Source organism: Pan paniscus, chromosome 3 (assembly GCF_029289425.2).
Source record: "Pan paniscus chromosome 3, NHGRI_mPanPan1-v2.0_pri, whole genome shotgun sequence".
Taxonomy (NCBI): Eukaryota; Metazoa; Chordata; class Mammalia; order Primates; family Hominidae; genus Pan; species Pan paniscus.
Genome location: NC_073252.2, coordinates 43638412 through 43658869, shown reverse-complemented (window position 1 = coordinate 43658869; position 20458 = coordinate 43638412). Strand labels below are relative to the sequence as shown.

The 20458-nt window shown below is 35.9% G+C and overlaps 1 long non-coding RNA gene across 1 annotated transcript in view; it reads left to right on the top strand.

The window, feature by feature from the left end:
• LOC130541431 (uncharacterized) overlaps positions 1 to 20458 on the top strand; it is a 34922-nt gene that overhangs the window by 12620 nt on the left and 1844 nt on the right. The window lies entirely within an intron of this gene.

The following is a 20458-nucleotide window of genomic DNA, read 5'->3' as shown; positions in this document are numbered from 1 at the left end:
CATTTTTAGAAAAATATTTTTAAAAGACTGTCAGTTCTCTTGTTCCCATAAGCTTGGATTAAGGAAGAAAAATTAGTCTAACAAAAATAAGAATGTAATGACATTTTGAAAGTTTTCACATGATTTGGGGATATATCATCAAATTGAAGGGCTGTTAAATTAAATAAGGCTTCTTTTAGCTGCATTTGTTTAGGCTCCTTAAGCCAAAATGTCAGAGGTGTTTGAACCAGAGCAACTCCATCTTGAAGAGGGACTGGATAAAAGAAGGCGAAGGCCTACTGGGTTTCATTCCCAGTAGGTTAAGGCATTCTTAGTCACAGGATGAGATAGGAGGTCTGCACAAGATACAGGTCATAAAGACCTTGCTGATAAAACAGATTGCAGTAAAGAATCTGGCCAAATCCCACCAAAACTAAGATGGCATTGAGAGTGACCTCTCATCATCCTCACTGCTACACTCCCACCAGTGCCATGACAGTTTACAACTGCCATGGCAATGTCAGGAAGTTACCCTATATGGCCTAAAAAGAGGAGGTCTGAATAATCCACCACTTGTTTAGCATGAAATAACCATCAAGAAATACCCATAAAAACGGGCAACCAGCCCTTGGGGCTGCTCTGTCTATGGAGTAGCCATTCTTTTATTCCTTTACTTCCTTAATAAACTTGCTTTGACTTTACTCGGAAGACTCACCCTCAATTTTTTTTTTTTTTTTTTTTTTTTTTTTTTTTTGCATGAGATCCAAGTACCCTCTTTTGGGAGTCTCAATCAGGATCCCTTTCCTGTACCAATCCATTGTAAAATTCAATCTGATTAATGCTAAGCATACATATGCCCAGTAGCAGAGACGTGACTATGCAGTTTCTGTTAACGATTTTTTTTAAAACACAGTGGCTTATAAATAATTGTATTCTTAATTTCAAGGTCTTTATTACTATTCTTTTAATTAATATATGTGTGTGTTTATATATGTGTACATACTATACAGGTATATATTCTTTATTATGTATATACTCTTTGACAACTAATTTGTATTTTTCTTTTTTCATATTAATGATCTTCAAAACCAATTTTAAAAAGAATTATAGTTAAAATATCAGTAAGCTAAAATGATAAATTATCAGTTTGATTATCTAACTCATGAGATATTTAAAAAAATACATTTCTGGAATCAAAAGAGAAACCAAAATGTATCTTGAGACAAACAAAAATGGAAACACAATATATCAAAGTTTATGGGATGCAGCAAGAGAAGTTGTAAGGTTAAAATTTATAGAGATAAATGCCTACATTAAAAAAAATTCTCAAATACACAACCTAACTTTAACCTAAGGGGATTATAAAAAGAAAAACAAACTAAGCCTAAAGTTAGCAGAAAAAATAAAATAGTGATTAGAGCAGAAATAAAGACTAGAAAAAGTAAAAATATCAATGAAACTAAGAGTTTATTTTTAAAACCATGAATGAAATTTACAAACATTTAGCTAGACTAAGGAAGATAAATACAAGATAAATACAAAAAACTCAAATAAAAATATAATAAAAGAGGAGATAATACAACAGACGCCACAGAAATGCAAAGGATTATAAGAGATAATTATAAACAATTACATGCCAACAAATTGGATAACCTAGAGGAAATCGATAAATTCCTAGAAACATGCAATACATCAAGACTGAATCGCAACAAAATAGCAAACCTAAACAGAAAAATAAGTAAGGAGACAGATATAGAATAAAAAACCTACCAACCAAGAAAAGCCAAGAACCAGATGGCTTCATGGGTGAATTCTACCACACATTTAAAGAATAGTTAGTACAAATTTTTCTCAAACTCTTCCTAAAATTTGCAGCATAGGAACCTTTCTAAATTCATTTTATGGGGCCAGGATTACCCTCATACCAAAGTGAGATAAGTACACTATACAAAAAGAAAATTACACACCAGTATTCCTAATGATCCATGGGTTGCAAGGATGATTCAACAATGTCAAATCAACAAATGTCATATACTACATTAATAGCATAAGGAGTGTGAATTATATAATCATCTTAATAGATGCTGAGAAATCATTTGACAAAATTTAAGATGGTTTCATAATAAAAACTCTCAGAAGATAAGGTAGACAAGAAATGTACCTCAACATAACAAAGGCCATTTATGACAAATTTCCTATTAATACCATGTCCAACTATGAAAAGTTGAAAGCTTTTCCTCTAAGATAAGGAACAAGACAAGAGTGCCTGCTCTCACCATGACTTCTGTTAACAGAGTACTGGAAATCCTATCCAGAGCAATTAGGCAAGAAATAGAATTAAAAATCATCCAAATGTATTTTTTAAATAGTTAAATTGTTTCTGTTTTGAGATGACATAATCTTATATACAGAAAATTATCAGGACTTAACCAAAAATCTGTTAGAAATAATTTTTAGAAAATACAGCATACAAAAGTCAACATGCAGGAGAAAGGCAGAGGAAGATGGCAGGATAGAATGCTCTAGTTTTCCCCACCCCACAAAGACACCAATTTAACAACTATCTACACAGAAAAAAAAATACATTCATAAAAAACAAATCTAGATGAGCCTTCATGGTACCTAGTTTCAACTTTATATCACTGAAAGAGCCACTGAAAAGATGGAAAAAACAATCCTGAATCACTGACATGAACCTCTCCCTGACACCTTAGCAGCAGCTGTGTGTTGTGTATAGTCTCTGCATGCTGCAGCAGGGAAAAAACAGCAATTGTGAGGCATTGAACTCAGTACTGTCCTATTACAGCAGAAAGAAAAAATGAACCAAACTCAGCTAAAACCTACCCAGAAACAGCCCTAGCCAGAAGGGAATCATGGATCCCAGTGGTCATAACTTGAGTTCCCACAAACCTTACCACCTAGGGCTACAGTGCTGTGTCCCCAAGTAAACTTGAAAGGCAGTCTAGACCATTAGGACTGCAATTCTTAGGCCATGTCCTAGTGCTGAACTAGGCCCAGAGACAATAGATGATAAGAGCCCATGACATACTAAGATGCTGGCTGGGGATGCCAAGGGAGTGCTGGCATGAGCCCCTCCACTAAACACAGGCTGCACATTCACTAGTTTCAAAAAAGACCTCTTGCTTCCCCTTTAAAAGAGGAGAGGGAAGAGTGGGAAGGACTTTGTCTTGCATCTTGGATACCAGGTCAGCCACAACAGGGTAGGGCACCAGTCAGCATCTTGAGGCCACCATTCTGGGTCTTAGCTAAACACCCTGGGCCAGAAGGAAACCCACAGCCTTGAAGAAAAGGACCCAAGCATAGCAGCATTCATTACCTGCTAATTGGCAAGTCCTTGGGCCATGAATAATCAGCAGAAATACCCAGGTATTACATGGCGGGCTTTTGTTGACCTTGAGACTTGCTGGCTTCAGGTGAAACTCAATACATTGTCAGCTGTGTTGACTATAAGGCAAAGCTTCTGCTTAAGAAAAGGAGAGGGAAAAGGAAAGGGAAGTTTGTCTTGCACCTTAGATACCAGCACAGCCACAAGGGAGTAGAGCGATCAACAGACTCTTGAGGTCCCTGATACCAGGACTTGATTCTGTGATAGCATTTCTGGACCTTCTCTGAACCAGAGGAGTGCCTATTGCCCTGAAGGGTGAGCAGCAAGCCAGGCAGCATTCACTACAAGCTGACTTAAGAGTCCTTGGACCTTAAGGGAATATTGTGGTGGTCTGGCAGTACTCCTCTTGGCCTGGTTGAGACTTTTCTGCATTTCAAAAAGGGAAGGGAGAGTAGGAAGTACAGTGACTTGTGGTCTGAGTTCCAGCTCAGCTACAGTACAATAGAATACCAGGTAGACTTTTAAAGTTTTTGACCCTAGTCCCTATCTCCTGGATGACACCTCTGGACCCACCTGGGGCCTGAGGGACCTTGTTGCCCTAAACAGAAGAACACAGGCCTGGCTGGCTTTGCCACTGGCTGACTGTAGAGTCCCAGGGCCTTGAATGAACGTAGGTAGTAGGCAGGAAGTGATGACAGCAGACCTTGGGTGAGACTCAGTGATGTGCTGTCTTCAGGTCTCACCCAGCATAGTCATAGTGGTAGTGGCCACAGGAGTGCTTGTGTCACTCCACCCCCAGCTTTATGTGGCTCAAAAGAGAGGGAAAGAGTCTGTTTGTTTGGGAGAATGTAAGAGAAGAGAACAAGAGGCTCTGTTTGGTAATCCAGAGAATTCAGCTGAATCTTGTGCAAAACCATCAAGGCAGTATCTCAAGACTATCAAAGCTTAAAGAACCACAGTGTTGCTGGGCTTGAGGTGTCCCCTAAAGCAGATATAACTAAGAACACAACACCCAAGTTGTTTCAGATATCTGAAAACCTTCCCAAGCAGAATGGTTACAAATATGCCCATACAGTGAATACTACAATAAGTACCTAACTCTTCAATGCTTAGATGCCAAAGAACATCTACTAGCATCAACACCATCCAGAAAAACATGACCTCACCAAGTGAACTAAATGAGGCAATAACAACCAATCCTGGAGAAACAGAGATATGTGATTTTTCAGACAGAGGATTCAAAATAGCTATGTTGAGGAAACTCAAATAAATTCAAGATAATACAGAAGAAATTCAGAATTCTATCAGTTAAATTTAACAAAGACATTGAAATAATTTAAAAGAATCAAGCAGAAATTCTGGGGCTGAAAAATATAATTGGTGAACTGAAGAATGTATCAGAGTCCTTTAATAGCAGAATTGATCAAGCAGAAGAAAGAATTAGTGAGCTTGAAGATTGGTTATCTGAAAATATACAGTCAGAGGAGACAAAAGAAAAAAAAAACACCAATGAGGCACTTCTACAGGGTCTAGAAAATAGCCTCAAAAGGACAAATCTAAAAGCTATTGACCTTAAAGAGGAGATAGAAAATGAGATGGGATAGAAAGTTTATTCAAAGAGATAATAATAACAGAACTTCCCAAACCTAGAGAAAGTTATCAATATCCAAGTACAAGGAGGTTACAGAACACCAAGCAGATTTAAATCAAACAAGACTACCTCAAGACATTTAATAAGCAAACTCTCAAAGGTCAAGGATAATAAAAGGATAATAAAAGCAGAAGGAGAAAAAAAATTAAATAACATGCAAAGAAGCTCCAATACATTTGGCAGCAGACTTTTCAGTGAAAACCTTACAATCTATGAGAGAGTGGCATGACATATTTAAAGTGCTGAAGAAAAAAAAAAAACAACTTTTACCCTAGAATAGTAGATCAAGAAAAAATGTCCTTCAACCATGAAGGAAAAACAAAGAATTTTGCAGACAAATAAAAGCTGATGGATTTAATCAATACCAGACTTGTCCTACAAGAAATGCTAAAGGGGGTACTTCAATCAGAAAGAAAAGGATATTAATGAGGAATAATATCACTTGAAAATACAAAACTTATTTGTAATAGTAAGTACACAGAAAACGATGGAATACCATAAGATTGTAACTGTGGTGTGTAAGCTACTCTTATCCATAGTAGAAAGACTAAATGTTGAACCAATAAAAAAAAAAGTACAATAACTTTTCAAGACATAGTACAACATATATCAATAGAAACAACAAAAAGTTAAAAAGTGAGGGGACAAAGTTAAGGCAAGGAGTTTTTTTACTAGTTTTCTTTTCGCATGCTTATTTGCTTGTTTATGCAAACAGTGTTAAGTTGTTATCAGCTTAAAATAATGTGTTATAAACCTCATGGTAAACTGAAACCAAATAACATACAATGGAGATACAGAAAATAAAAAGCAAAGGCTAAATCATATCACCAGAGAAAATCATCTTCAGTAAAGGAAGACAGGAGGAGAGAAAGAAGGAGGAGGAGACCACAAAATGACCAGAAAACAAGTAACAAAATAGCTTGAGTAAGTCCTTACTTATCAATAATAAGATTGAAAGTAAATGGACAAAACTCTCCAATCAAAAGACAGGCTGGCTGAAAGGAGGAAAAAAGAAGACCCCTTGATTTGTTGCCCACAAGAAAGAGTTTACCTATAAAGAAACACATAAACTGAAAATAAAGGAATCAAAAAATATTCCATAACAATGGAAAACAGAAAGGAGTAGGAGTCACTATACTTATATCAGAGAACATAGACTTTAAGACGAAAAGTACAAGAGGAGACAAAGAAGTTCACTATATAATGATAAAAGGGTCAATACAGAAAGAGGATATAACAATTTTAAATACATATGCACCAACACTGGAGCACTCAGATACACAATGCAAATATGATTAGTGCTAAAGAGAGATAAGCCTCAGTACAATAATAAATGCATTGGACAGATCTTCTAGAGAGAGAATCAACAAAGAAAGCTCAGACTTAATCTGCACTATAGGCCAAATGGATCTAATGAATATTTACAGAACATTTCATCAAATAGCTGCAGAATACCCATTCTTTTCCTCAGCACATGGATTATTCTCAAGGATAGACCATATGTTAGGTCACAAAACAAGTCTTAAAACATTCAAAATATTGCAGTAATATCAAGCATCTTCTTTGATCACAACGGAAATTAACTAGAAATTAGTAACAAGAAGGAATTTTGAAAACTATACAAATACATGAAAATTAAACCATATGCTTCTAAATGACAAGTGGGTCAATGAAGAAATTCAAAAGGAAATTGAAAATTTCTTATTAAAACAAATGATAATGAAAATACAAAGAACTAAAACCTATGGGATACAGCCAAAACAGTACTAAGAGGAAAGTTTATAGCTGTAAGTGCCATATCATAAAAGAGGAAAAACTTCAAATAATCTAATAATGCATCTTAAGGAACTAGAAAAGTAAGATCAAACCAAACCCAAAATTACTAGAAGAAAAGAAATAATAAAGATAAGATCAGAAAAAAATAAAATTGAAATGAAAATAACAATACAAAGGATCAATGAAAAAAGAAATTGGTGTTTTGAAAAGTTAAACAAAACTGAACAAACCTTTAGCCAGACTAAGAAAAAAAGAGAGAGGGTCCAAGTAAATTTTTGGGGTGATCCAACCCAACACCAGGCCGTGGGTGTGACGAAGTCCAGCACAGTCAAAGGAATGAGAAAAGACAAGTTAAGAGAGAAAGTGGGACCAGGGGGCCAACGCTAGTATGGAGGCTGTGAAGTCCCCAAGCTCTGGGAGCCCACGCTATTTATTGGTGATCAAACAAAGAAACAGGTGGTAAGGATGTGTGGGTTGAAAGGAAGTGGTGTATCAAGTGAATGAGCTACAGCTGTGATGGTTTAGCATTTTCTTTGAAACATATGGCTACTTGAGATAATGGGAGTGCTAGAAGTAAGGAGGCAGCAAGCCTAGCAGACATGCAAGCCCTGCCTCAGTTTCTCTCCCGACACTCAGCTTTTCTCCCAACATGGCCCCCTTTTCTTTTTTGTAAAACCACCACAGCTATCATTGTTTGTTCTCGACCACGGCTTTCTCTCCAGCAGCCGCTTCCGCATCTGCAGACCCAAAGGAGACAGTACAAGCACATAATTATTATAACAAAATCTGCAAGTGTAGAGCTTCCAATGACCTTAATCCATTTAAGAGGACTGATTGTAGACAACCCATCGCCTGTCTTGTTCAAAATATCAGTTCCAGGGAGCAGGGCTAAGTGAGCCTGAGAGGCTTCAGAAACCTGCTCTTTTAGTTTCTCAATATCGAGGGTGAGATTTTCATCTCTGCCCTCCAGATGGCGTTTAAGAGTAACATAACACAACTTTGAGTCCAGAAGATCCTCTTTTTTTTTCTTAAATTAATTGAGCAAGGCAATTGCAGGCTGTGCAGCCCTTAATTGCCGATTTGTGATCCAGTTTCATTTTTCTTAGCCCTTATTTAAAATACAGTTGCACTGGTTTGAATGCTTCTTACATATTTCCCCTTTCCCTTTTACAAGAGGACCCTTAGTTCTAGGGTTCCAGAAGGATGAAGGTCTGTCTTCCGTAACTTCTTCATGCTGAATGGGGGCAATGATATTCCTGCCTACCTATTAGGATCTCTTGTATTCAGGGTAGAGAGGAGTTCAGTCAGAAAGCATTGGTCCGTGAAGCATCTATTGTACCTCTGAATCCCAGCAAAAGGTAAAACCCTGGCACTCCAGCAGTTTCTCAGCTTCCTGTGTGGTTTTTTTAATCTGTCCCCATGTTATGGGGGTTGATGTCGGTGTGACTCCGGTCAGTCCTCATTCCATCTTCGCATTCAGATTCAACTGGCTCATGGCTCATACTGGGGGAACTCAGTCCATGGTTGGGATCCATGGGTCCCTTCAGTCCCCCATTCCATGGTCATACACATCTTGAGGGCACCCACATGGTTTGTTCATCTCCTGCAAAAACACAAGCATACCCTCACTCCCGTGTTAGTAAATCTACTGAAACAGAAGCAAAGGTTTTTTTCTTTTTTTTCTTTTTCTGTAGCTGGGAAGCATGCCATTGCTGAAGCATTTATAACTCAGCTTCTGCCTCTTTGGTTAATTACCGCAGGGTAAAACTTACCATTGATAACAAGAAGCAGCCTTTTTCTGATTAACAGAAGGCATAGAGAAAGCAAATTGAGGCTTATCCTTCTTGTACAACAGTATAGCAAACCAGCAATCCTTAAACCTTCAATGTGCACTGTACAGGTGGGTCCACTAGATGTTGTGGCCCATGATAGGTCTTCAGATGATTGGTGGGCACCCACACAGGCACCTTATTGTCACCTGGAGGGACACAAGCAAATCCCCTTCCCCATATAATTATCTTTCCTTTTTCCCAGCTCTTTGTATGTGCATCCCTCTACTGTACATCTTGTCTAACCTTTTTGTTTTCCTTTTGTCCTGTCAGGTGTTTTTCAGCTGCAGTCATGGGTTGATATTTTTGTAAATTTTAAAAATTTAATGTTAATAAAGCTAAATGCAATTGCATATGCAGTGTCTTATATTCCTGATCCCCTCCCTTTTGCTTTCATATTTTAGTTTTTAAAGTACGATTAGCTCTTTCCACTATTGCCTGTCCTTGTGAGTTATATGGAATACCCGTAGTATGGGTAATATTCCATTGTTGAAAAAATCTAGCCATGGCTTTACTACAGTATCCTGGTCCATTATCAGTTTTGATTCTTTTCGGGGATTCCCATAACTGAAAGATGAGAGATGTCTTTTAACATGAGCTGTGGCTTCCCCTGTTTGACATGTGGCCCAGATAAAAAGTGAATAGGTATCTACTGGAACATGAACAAAGGACAATTTTCCAAAAGCAGGAATATGTGTTACATCCATCTGCCAGATGGAATTTAGAGATAAACCTCTAGGGTTAACTTCTGTTCCTTGATATGGCAGATGCAGGACTTGGCAGGCAGAACAGTGTTGTACCATTTCTTTAGTTTGTTTCTGTGATAGACCATGTCTTTTTCTAAGGTCTGTGGCATTAAGATGGGTTAAAGAATGGAATGTTTGTGCATCAGCAAAGACCGTAGACACTGATGCATCTGCCCTTTGATTAAGTTTAGTTAAAGGGCCAAGGAAGTTAGTATGTGCTCTCATATGAGTGATATAGAAAGGGGAATGCCTTTGTTGCACTGCTTGCTGTAAAGAATGAAATAAAAGATTAAGTAGTTCATCAGTCACACTTAAAATTAAGGCACATTCAATATTTTACATGGCTTGCACTACATAGGCTGAGTCGGAAACAATGTTTACTGGCTGTTTAAAAGTTTTTAACACTGTCGTCACAGCCATAAGTTCAGCCTTTTGAGCAGAAGAAAAGTCAGTTTGAAAAACTTGCTGTTGAGGTCCTGCAAGTGAGGTTTTTCCATTACTAGATAGCATTTCCTTTTCTACATTCCTTTTTTTGTGTCCAAATTGGCCGCAATTGAAACAAGAGCCTGAGAAATGGGGTATATTTTTTCCTACTTTCAATCTGGCCATAGCCTGAGCTAAAAGAGTAGCCTTATGTAAGTTACCTCCAATGCCATAGCAAGCCTTAATATATTCAGCTAATTCATTCTCTCACCCATTAAGGGGAGAGAGAGGAGGTGGCCATTCACTTAATTCAGCAGGTGGAGCCAACAGGCTAGTAAAACATACTTTTTTTAGTTTTCCTTTCTTTTCTTTAATCTCCTCCGGTAGCTGTTCCTCACACTCAGAGTCTGAAGTTAGTTTAGTTTTTTACACGCATCCTTCTTTTCCTCATCTGAATCTGCCTCATCATCTGTTTGAAATGGCTCAAGAACTGCCTTTATTAGCGCCCGCATTGACCAAATGGAAACTGGAATTTTTGCTCCATCTTTATAAGCCTTTTAAAAATCTCTTCCAATTCTCTCCCATTCATCCAACTCCACAGTCCCTTTTCCGAAAACCATGGGCAAAACTGCTTTACTGTACTAAAGAGTGATGACAAATTCTGAGTACTAACTTTCATTCCCCCTCTTCATAATAAATGCCTTAAGAAATTCAAATAAGCAAAATGTTTGCTTTCACTTTGTCCCATTGTTACCCTGGTTCTTCTGAGTGCTCAGCTTTCCCACTGAGCTTCTTTCAGTCATCCTCTGGTGTCCTCCGACAATGCGTCCTCTGCTTTCACACACTCTAGCGTTCCTTTACCAGAGTCTTCATTGCCCGATGTTGGGTGCCAGGAATGTTGGAGTGATCGGACCCAACACCAGGCTGTGGGGGCTACGAAGTCTGGCAGAGTCAAAGGAATGAGAAAAGACAAGTTAAGAGAAAAAGTGGAACCAGGGGGCCAAAGCTAGTATGGAAGCTGCGAAGATCCCAAGCTATGGGACCCCACGCTATTTATTGGTGATCAAATAAAGAAACAGGTGGTGAGGATGTGGGGGTTAAAAGGAAGTGGTGTATCAAGCGAATGAGCTACAGCTGTGACAGTTTACCATTTTCTTTGAAACATATGGCTACTTGAGATAATGGGAGTGCTAGAAGTAAGAAGCCAGCAAGTCTAGCAGATATGCAAGCCCTGACTCAGCTTCTCTCCCAACACTCAGCTTTTCTTCCAACATAAATAAAATCAGAAATAGTAAAAGACATTACAACTGATACTGCAGAAATTCAAAAGATCATTAGTGGCTACTATGAGCAACTCTATGCAAATAAATTGGAAAATCTAGATGAAATGGACAAATTCCTAGACACACACAACCTACCAAGATTCAACCAGGAAGACATCCAAAATCTGAATAAACAATGAGTAAGAAGATCAAAAGTGTAATAGAAAGTCTCCCAGTAAAGAAAAGTTCAGGACCTGATGGCTTCACTACTGAATTCTATCAAACATTTTAAGGAGAATAATACCAATCCTACTAAAACTATTCTGAAAAATAGAAGAAGAAATACTTCCAAACTCATTCTGAGTCCAGTATTACCCTGATACCAAAACCAGATATACATCAAAAAAAGAAAACTACAAGGTAGTATCTCTGATGAAGATTGATGCCAACATTCTCATCAAAATACCAGCAAACTGAATTCAACAATATATTAGAAAGATCATTTATGGTGACCAAATAGGATTTATACCTGGGCTACAAAATGTTTCTACATATGCAAATCAATCAATGTGATACATTATATCAACAGAATGAAAGGGAAAAGCCACGTAATCATTTCAATACATCCTGAGAAAGCATTTGATAAAATTAAACATTCCTTCATAATAAAAGCTCTCAAAAAAAAAAAAAACTGAATACAGAAGGAATATATCTCTACATAAAAGCGATTCACAACAGATCCACAGCTAGTATCATACTTCATGGGAAAAAAACTGAAAGCTGTTCCTCTAAGATCTGGAACATGACAAGTATGCCCCCTGGCACCACTGTTATTCAACATAGTACTGGAAGTCCTAGGTAGCACAGGCAGACAAACAAAAGATATAATTGGAAAAAAACAAAGTCAAATTATCTTTGTTTGCAAATGATATGATGTGATATTTGAAAAAACATAAAGACTCCACAAGAAAACGATTAAAAATGATAAACAAATTCAGTAATGTTGCAGGATACAAAATCAATGTACAAAACTGAGTAGCATTTCTGTCAACACTGAACAATGTGAAAAAGAAATAAAAAGGTAATCCAATTTATATTAATTGCACATACAATTAAATACATAGAAATCAACAACTAAAAAGTGAAAAATCTCTATAATGAAATCTGTAAAACACTGATGAATGAAATTGAAGAGGACACCAAAAAATGAAAAAAAAAAAACTCCGTTCATGGAATGGAAGTATCAATATTGTTAAAATGTCCATACTACCCAAAACAATCTACAGATTCAGTGCAATCCTTATCAAAATACTAATGACATTCTTTACAGAATCAGAAAAAAAAATCTAAAATTTATGTAGAACCATAAAAGACCCAGAATAACCAGTATCTTAAGCAAAAAGAACAAAACTGGAGGAATCACATTAACTGACTTCATATAACCCTACTGAGCTATAGTAACCAAAACAGCATGGTACTGGCATAAAAACAGACACATAGGCCAATGAAACAGTAGCAAGCCTATAAACAAGTCCACACACCTAAAATGAATTCATTTTTGACAAAGATGCCAAGAACATTGGGGAAAGAACAGTCTCTTTAATAAATGGTTCTGGAAAAACTGGATATCCATATGCAGAAGAATGAAACTAGACCTCTATCTCTTATCATATACCAAAAAATGAAAATGGATTAAAGACTTAAATCTAAAACCTCAAACTATAAAACTACTACAAGAAAACATTAAGGAAACTCTCCAGGACATCGGTCTGGGCAAAATTTTCTTGAGAAATACCCCACAAGCACAGACAGTCAAACCTAAAATGGAAAAATGGGATTACATTAAGTTAAACAGCTTGTGCACAGCAAAGGACACAACCAACAAAGAGACAGAATAGGAGAAAATACTTGCAAACTATCCTTCTAAGAAGGGACCAAGATATGTAAGGAGCTCAAACAACTCTAATGGAAAATATACAATAATCCTATCAAAAAAATGGCAAAGCTTTTGAATGGACATTTCTCAAAGAGGACATATACAGATGGCAAACAGGCATATGAAAAGGTGCTCAACATAATTCATTATCAGATAAATATAAATCAAAACAATAATGAGATATTTCACCCCAGTTAAAATGACTTACATCCAACAGACAGGCAACAAGAAATGCTGGCAAAAGTGTGGAGAAAAGGGAACTCTTGTACAATGTTGGAGGAAAAGTAAATTAGTACAACCACTATGGAGAACAGGTTGAAGCTTCCTCAAAAATCTAAAAATTGAGCTATCATATGATCCAGCAATCCCACTGCTGGGTGTATACCCCCCCCAAAAAGAAAATCAGTACCTCAAAGAGATATCCACATTCCTATGCTTGTTGCAATACTGTTTACAATAGCTAAGATTTGGAAGCAATGTAAGTGTCCATCACCAGACAAAGGGTTAAAGAAAATATGGTACATGTACACAATGGAGTACTAATCAGCCATATAAAAGAATGAGATCCAGTGATTTGCAACAACATAAATGGAACTGGAGATCATTATGTTAAGTGAAATAATCCATGCACAGAAAGGCAAGCATAACATATTCTCATTTATTTGTGGGTTCTAAAAATTAAAGCAATTGAATTCATGCACATAGAGAGTAGAATAATAGTTACCAGAGGCTGGTAAGTGTAGTGGGGGTCTAAGGGAGGAGGTAGTAATGGTTAATGGGTACAAAAAATAGAGAGAATGAATAAGACCTGCTATTTGACAGCGTAACAGGGTAACTATAGTCACCTTAAATGTACATTTTAAAATAACCTAAAGCATGTAATTGGATTGTATGTAACTCAAAGAATAAATGTTTGAGGGAATATCTACCCCATTCTCTATGATGTGCTTATTTCACATTGCATACATGCATCAAAAGATCTCAGGTACCCCATAAATATAAACACCTACTGTGTATCCACAAGAAAAATAAATAAATAAAGAGTGGGGTAAAAAAATCTTAAATGAATATGCAAAAATCAGTTGTATTTCTATACACTAAAAATAAAATATTTAAAAACAAATCAAGAAGCCAATCCCATATACAATAGCATCCAAAAAAGTAAAATACTTAGAAATAAATTTAACCGAGGAGATGAAAGATCTATACACTGTAAACTGTATGATACTATACAAGAAATTGAAAAAGACTTAAATAGAAATATATCCCATGTTCATGAAATGGAAGAATTAATATTGTTAAAATTTTCATATTGTCCAAAGCAATTTATAGATTCAGTGTAATCTTTATTAAAATTCCAATAGCATTTTTCACAGAAAGAGAAAAATAATCCTGAATTTTGTAATAAACCACAAAAAATCCCAAATTATAAAAGGAATCATGTGAGAAATGAATAAAGCTGGTGATATCACACTCCCTCATTTTTTAATTATAGAGTAATCAAAATATATGGTGCTGGCATAAAGATAGACAATTTGCCCTGGCACAGTGGCTCACCCCTATAATCCCAGCACTTTGGGAGGCCAAGGCGGGTGGATCACGAGGTCAGGAGATCCAGACCATCCAGGCCAACATGCTGAAACCCCATCTCCACTAAAATACAAAAAATTAGCCGGGCATGGTTGCGAAGGTCTGTAGTCCCAATTACTCAGGAGGCTGAGACATGGGAATCGCTTGAACCCGGGGAGGCAGAAGTTGCAGTGAGGCAGAGGTTGCAGTGAGCCGACAGAGCCAGCGACAGAGCCAGACTCTGTCTAAAAAAAAAAAAAAAAAAAGACAATTAGAACAATGGAATAAATAGAAGGCCCAGAAATAAACCACATATATATGGTTAACTTTAACAAGTGCGGCAAGAATACACAGTAGGGTAAGGATTGTCTGTCTCTTCAATAAACAATCTCAGAAATCCTGGATATCCACATGCAAGAAAATGAAATTAGTCCTTAAGTTATACCATATAGAGAAATAAATTCAAGTTGGATTCAAGACTTAAATTTGAGATCTGTAAAACTATTAGAAGAAAACATAGGGAAAATTTTTTGACATGGATATTCACAATAATTTTTTGGACATGACACCAAAAGCACAGGCAACGAAAGCAAAAATAAATAAGTGGAACTACATTAAACTAAAAAGATTCTGCACAGTGAAGGAAACAATGAACAAAACAAACAGACAACACATACAATGGGAGAAAATATTTGCCAACCACGTATCTAATCAGTTTTTAATATCCAAAATATATAAAGAAATCATATTATTCAATAGAAAAAAAACAAGTTAAACATGACTGGAAGACCTGAATAGACATTTTTTTTCAAAGAGGACATATTGAAAAGTCACGAGGTATGTGAAAAGGGTCTCAACATCATTAATTATTAGGGAAATGCAAGTTAAAATCATACTGAGCTATCACTTCACATATGTTAGGATGATTGTTTTCCAAAAAATTAAGATATAACACCTGTTGGTGAAGATGTAGAGAAAAGGAAACTCTTGTGCACTCTTGGTGCAACTGTGTGTTTATATAGCCACTATGGAAAATAGTATAGATTTCCTCAAAATACGAATAATATAACTATAGTGTGATCCAGCAATCCCTTTTCAGAATATATATCCAAAAAAAAATGAAATTTGCATTTTTTTTTTTTTTTTTTTGAGACGGAGTCTCGCTTTGTCGCCCAGGCTGGAGTGCAGTGGCCCGATCTCAGCTCACTGTAAGCTCCACCTCCCGGGTTCACACCATTCTCCTACCTCAGCCTCCCGAGTAGCTGGGACGACAGGCTCCCGCCACCACGCCAGGCTAATGTTTTGTATTTTTAGTAGAGACGGGGTTTCACCGCGTTAGCCAGGATGGTCTCGATTTACTGACTTCGTGATCCGCCAACCTCGGCCTCCCAAAGTGCTGGGATTACAGGCCTGAGCCACCACGCCCAGCCGCCTGCATCTCAGAGATTTCTTAGCTCCTATGTTCATTGCATCTTTAGTCATAATAGCCACGATATGGAAACAACCCACATGTTCATTGATAGATAAATGGATAAAGAAAATGTGTTCACACACACGGGCACCCAAACACACACAATGCAATATCATTCAGCCACAAAAAAAGAAGAAAATCCTGCCATGGCAACAATGTGGATATAGCTGGAAGACATTATGCTAAGTGAAATAAGCCAGACACAGAAAGATGAATACTGTATAACCTCACTTATATTTGGAAACTAAAAAAGTCAAACTCATAGAAACAGAGAGTAGAATGTGCTTGTTTAGGGATTGTGGGTTGGGGGATATGAAGAGATTGGTCAAAGAGTGTGAACTTTCAGTCATAAGATGAGTAAATTTGGCCAGGCACGGTGGTTCACGCTTGTAATCCCAACAGTTTAGGAGGATGAGGCAGGTGTATCACCTCGGTCAGGAGTTTGAGACCAGTCTGGCCAACATAGTGAAACCCTATCTCTACTAAAATACAAAAATTAGCTGGGTGTGGTATCGTGAGCCTGAAGCCCCAACTACTCGAGAGGCTGAGGCAGGAGAATCGCTTGAACTCGGTAGGCGTAGGTTGCCGGGAGCCAAGATCATGCCACTGCACTCCAGCATGGGCGACAGAGCAAGATTTCGCCACAGACAAACAAACAAAGATGGATAAGTTTCGGGAATCTGAAGTATATCATGGTGACTATAGTTAACAATACTACTGTATTGTTTTTATTGTTTACTTGAAATTTGCTTACTTAGATTTTACATGATCCCACCACACACACACACACACACACACACACACAAAATAGTAACTATGGGTAGTGATGGATAGGTTAGTTACTTTGATTGTGTTAATCATTTCACAATGTATACATTATACATACATTCATATTATATCATGTAGACATTGAATATATACAATTTTTATTTGTTAATTATATCTCAATAAAGCTGGAAATAAACACTCTTCTGGTTTTGGACAGTGAAACCTCTGATCTGATTAAATAGAAACTCAACTATCTCTTTTTAAATCAGACTTTAATATTTCAATAAAAATCCATCCTAATTAAAGAGGTTTTTATCTATTAAAATTAAATATTGATGTTCTTATAAAATAGAAGAAAAATAAATGATTATTCCTAAGCATATGAAACTATTCAGTAGCTAAAAAAAAGAGACCCTTTTGGCAGAATAAAACAAAAATGCTTTCTTTCCCTGAAGGACAAATTTGCTATAAGAAAGTTTAAAAAGTCAACTAACCATAATTTATATATTCAACAATATTCAAAAAGTCATTATATCTTTAAAGCAGAATAATCTACGGTTACGAATGTGGCTTTCAAATATGAAGCTTAATTAGCAAAATATATAATGCAATCAACACAATAAAAAGCAGTTTAAATATTGTAAATAATTAATCAATTATCTTTTAAAAATACCTTAAGATACATTCCCTGAACTAAGGCAAAAAAAGTATTCAACAACAAAGGAGATCTATTTTTTAAAAAAGATTTAGAGGTTGGGAAATTTTCTGAATTTTAATAATAAATTGAAGCTCTTGAGCGTGCATGTGTATATGTGTATATGTGTGTAAAGATGTATAGAGGGACAGTTTGTTAGTAGGAAAACAAAAGCAAATTGCCATCAAACATTTCTGAACCAAAACATGTAAGAAAATAATGCAATATGTGTCATTTTCTAAATACAAAGATTGTACACCTCATATTCTATGCCAAAGTAATATATTCTTTATGAGTTAGAAAAAAAATTAACACAAATCGTCTGATTCTTAAGAACTTGGAAAACATTTATAATTTTTGAAACTAGAATACTCAGAATTATTCCAGAGTATCAGTAAAGAGAAATATTTCTCTTTTCAGAATTCCAACTAAAGAAAATAATTATTTCCTAAAATTCTTCCTTTCATGGTGGGACATCTACTTTCCCAGGAGAGATATCCTATATCCCAGATGATTAAAAAAAGAGGGGATAGATAATTAAACATACATACACTACAGGCTATAGAAAAGCATTCCACTCACCAATGCCTATAAAACCCATATACTGAAGCTCTGCCTATTCTGTCTTGAGTTTTTTCTTGGCCCAGCAAACAAAGACATAGTATTTTCATGTTGAACCATATCCATGGAAAGTGAAGCTATCTTTAAAATCTCAGGTTTCTTAAGGATGACCCTAATTTCCATACAACCCAGTCCTGCTTCAGTATTCCAAAGCAAGATCTCATTCACTAATGTTTCAGATTGAGGGCTTGGATATGTTTGTCTCAAAGCCAATAGCCACTCTTGGTAATGTACCTCATCACAACTCTGATTTTTATCATATTGTCTTTTGTTCCTTAAGATAGTGGCCTGGCATAGCTATGGCAAGAATTATTGGAGACCCCAAAATATGAGGATAATAGGTTTTATCCTTGAAGTGAGGGGAAAGAACAAACTAAAATATTTCCATGAGTTTCAAAGAGATTGGAGAAATTGATCATTTTTGGTCGCATGCCAAAATGGATCTGATAAGACTGTGTAGTTCAAGGCAGAGTAGTTTCCTATGCCCCAGTTTCATATGCTATAAGAGAAATGGGGAGTACTTATCACACAAGGACAAAAAGGCCCTGGCCCTCCTAACATCCAGCTGCATGAATCCAAAGGGCAAAAAAGGTAACAGACTTAACCTAAGTCTTGTTACAATACAACTGCAGGAAGCACAAAAGGCAGCCCAGAGCATGCATCTTAACTTTAGTACAAAGGATCCCTAACCATGTGGCCTATTTAAATTCAGTATGACTGAATATCAGGTCTCCAACAGATCCCAGTTTGCCTCAGATCAAATTTTATAAAATAATTTTGAACAAACTGTTTGAAGAATAAGGGTAAGTAAAGAGAACATTACATTTTCAGAACTTTGATGATATGACAAATTTAAAGGAAAATGATTTGATTGAATTGCTTTATTATTAAACAAGAAATAATGAAAGTAAACATGCTATGTTTATAAAGTGCTTTAGCATTGCAGAAACTAACATCTAAAAAAATGATAATTGTTATCATCATTAAAAAATATAATGATTTGAAATAATAATGAGTCTCCAGAAAGGAAATCGGAAAGGAGGAATTCATAAACATAAAGACACCAATAAGAAGAAAATTATTGAAAATATTAAAATATCAAACAAATTTTTTATTTCAAAGTCACAAGAAAATAGATAAAGCTCAGAAAAATCCAATCAAGAAAAAAGGTAAGAAACTCAAAGTAAAAATGAGAGTAAAGCATTCAGTGAAACCACAGATATGAAAATAAGTAAACATTAGAAGAGGTTGTGAAGCACAACTCTTTACACTATATCAAAGATCAGTAAAATGTAGACATTTCACTTGAAATACACAATTATTCATTTTAAATGAAGAAGAGGCAGAATGCAGACAAAACTCATAGAGTTAAGACTCCTCTTGATGAACAAATGAAATAAGGACGCAATTTGAAATATTTCAATATTTGTTTTACTCTGAAGTGCCTTGGTCCATCTTCCAATCCTTTTCTCAGGAGTGTTTCTTTTTTGTTTTTGATGTATCCAATCCCTGCTTGATTTCAGTTTTGAAAGTTTCTCAAAATGTCTAGTCCACCAATAATGCATTCTCATGCTTTACTATTAGGTATTACCATAAAAAAATTAACACAATTTCTATTTCCATAACATTAATGGCAGGAATTTAGTTAGAACTGTATTCAGCCCCTCATCTTATATCCATATTCCAAGTATTCTTTATTTATATATGTATATATAGATATATATTTTTAAGCTAAAATTACTTTGAGTTCAGGCTTTGATGACATAGCACACACACACTTACACAAATTACACAGCAATATATCAAGAGTATTAATTCTTAATCAATGCATTTAAAGTTACATGATGTTCCAGTAAGAAAAATATCAACCAGGATTTTTTTGGAAGAATACAACTTCCTAAAGTAGAAACCTATAAAATTATTTTAATCTTATAAAATATGTGATAAAGATAGGAAAGGTTGTTCCTACCAGATATTAAAATGTATTATAAAGACATTCTAATTTAAATAATACAATATGTGTTTGGGAATTGGTATGCAACTGTGGAACAGAAGAGAAAGTAGAGTTTCAATCTCAAATATATATAATATTTTAATATTGAAAAGTGACATTTCAAAGACATTAAATATAGGAAGGGGTTATTTAGATGACACTAGGTTTAACAATTCTATTTTATTTTACCTTACACCTAAAAATGACCACTACTAGTATAAATTTAAGTATCAAACACGAGATGATTAACACTTCATAGCATCAGTAAATAAAACATGGCAATGGTCGTAACAAGTTCACTTCATCTATAGTTCTTACCTGAGCTCAAGTAAGCAATTAGACTAACAAGGTCACAATAGGCCTGGCTGGCACCAGTTTACTCAGAAGGAATTGA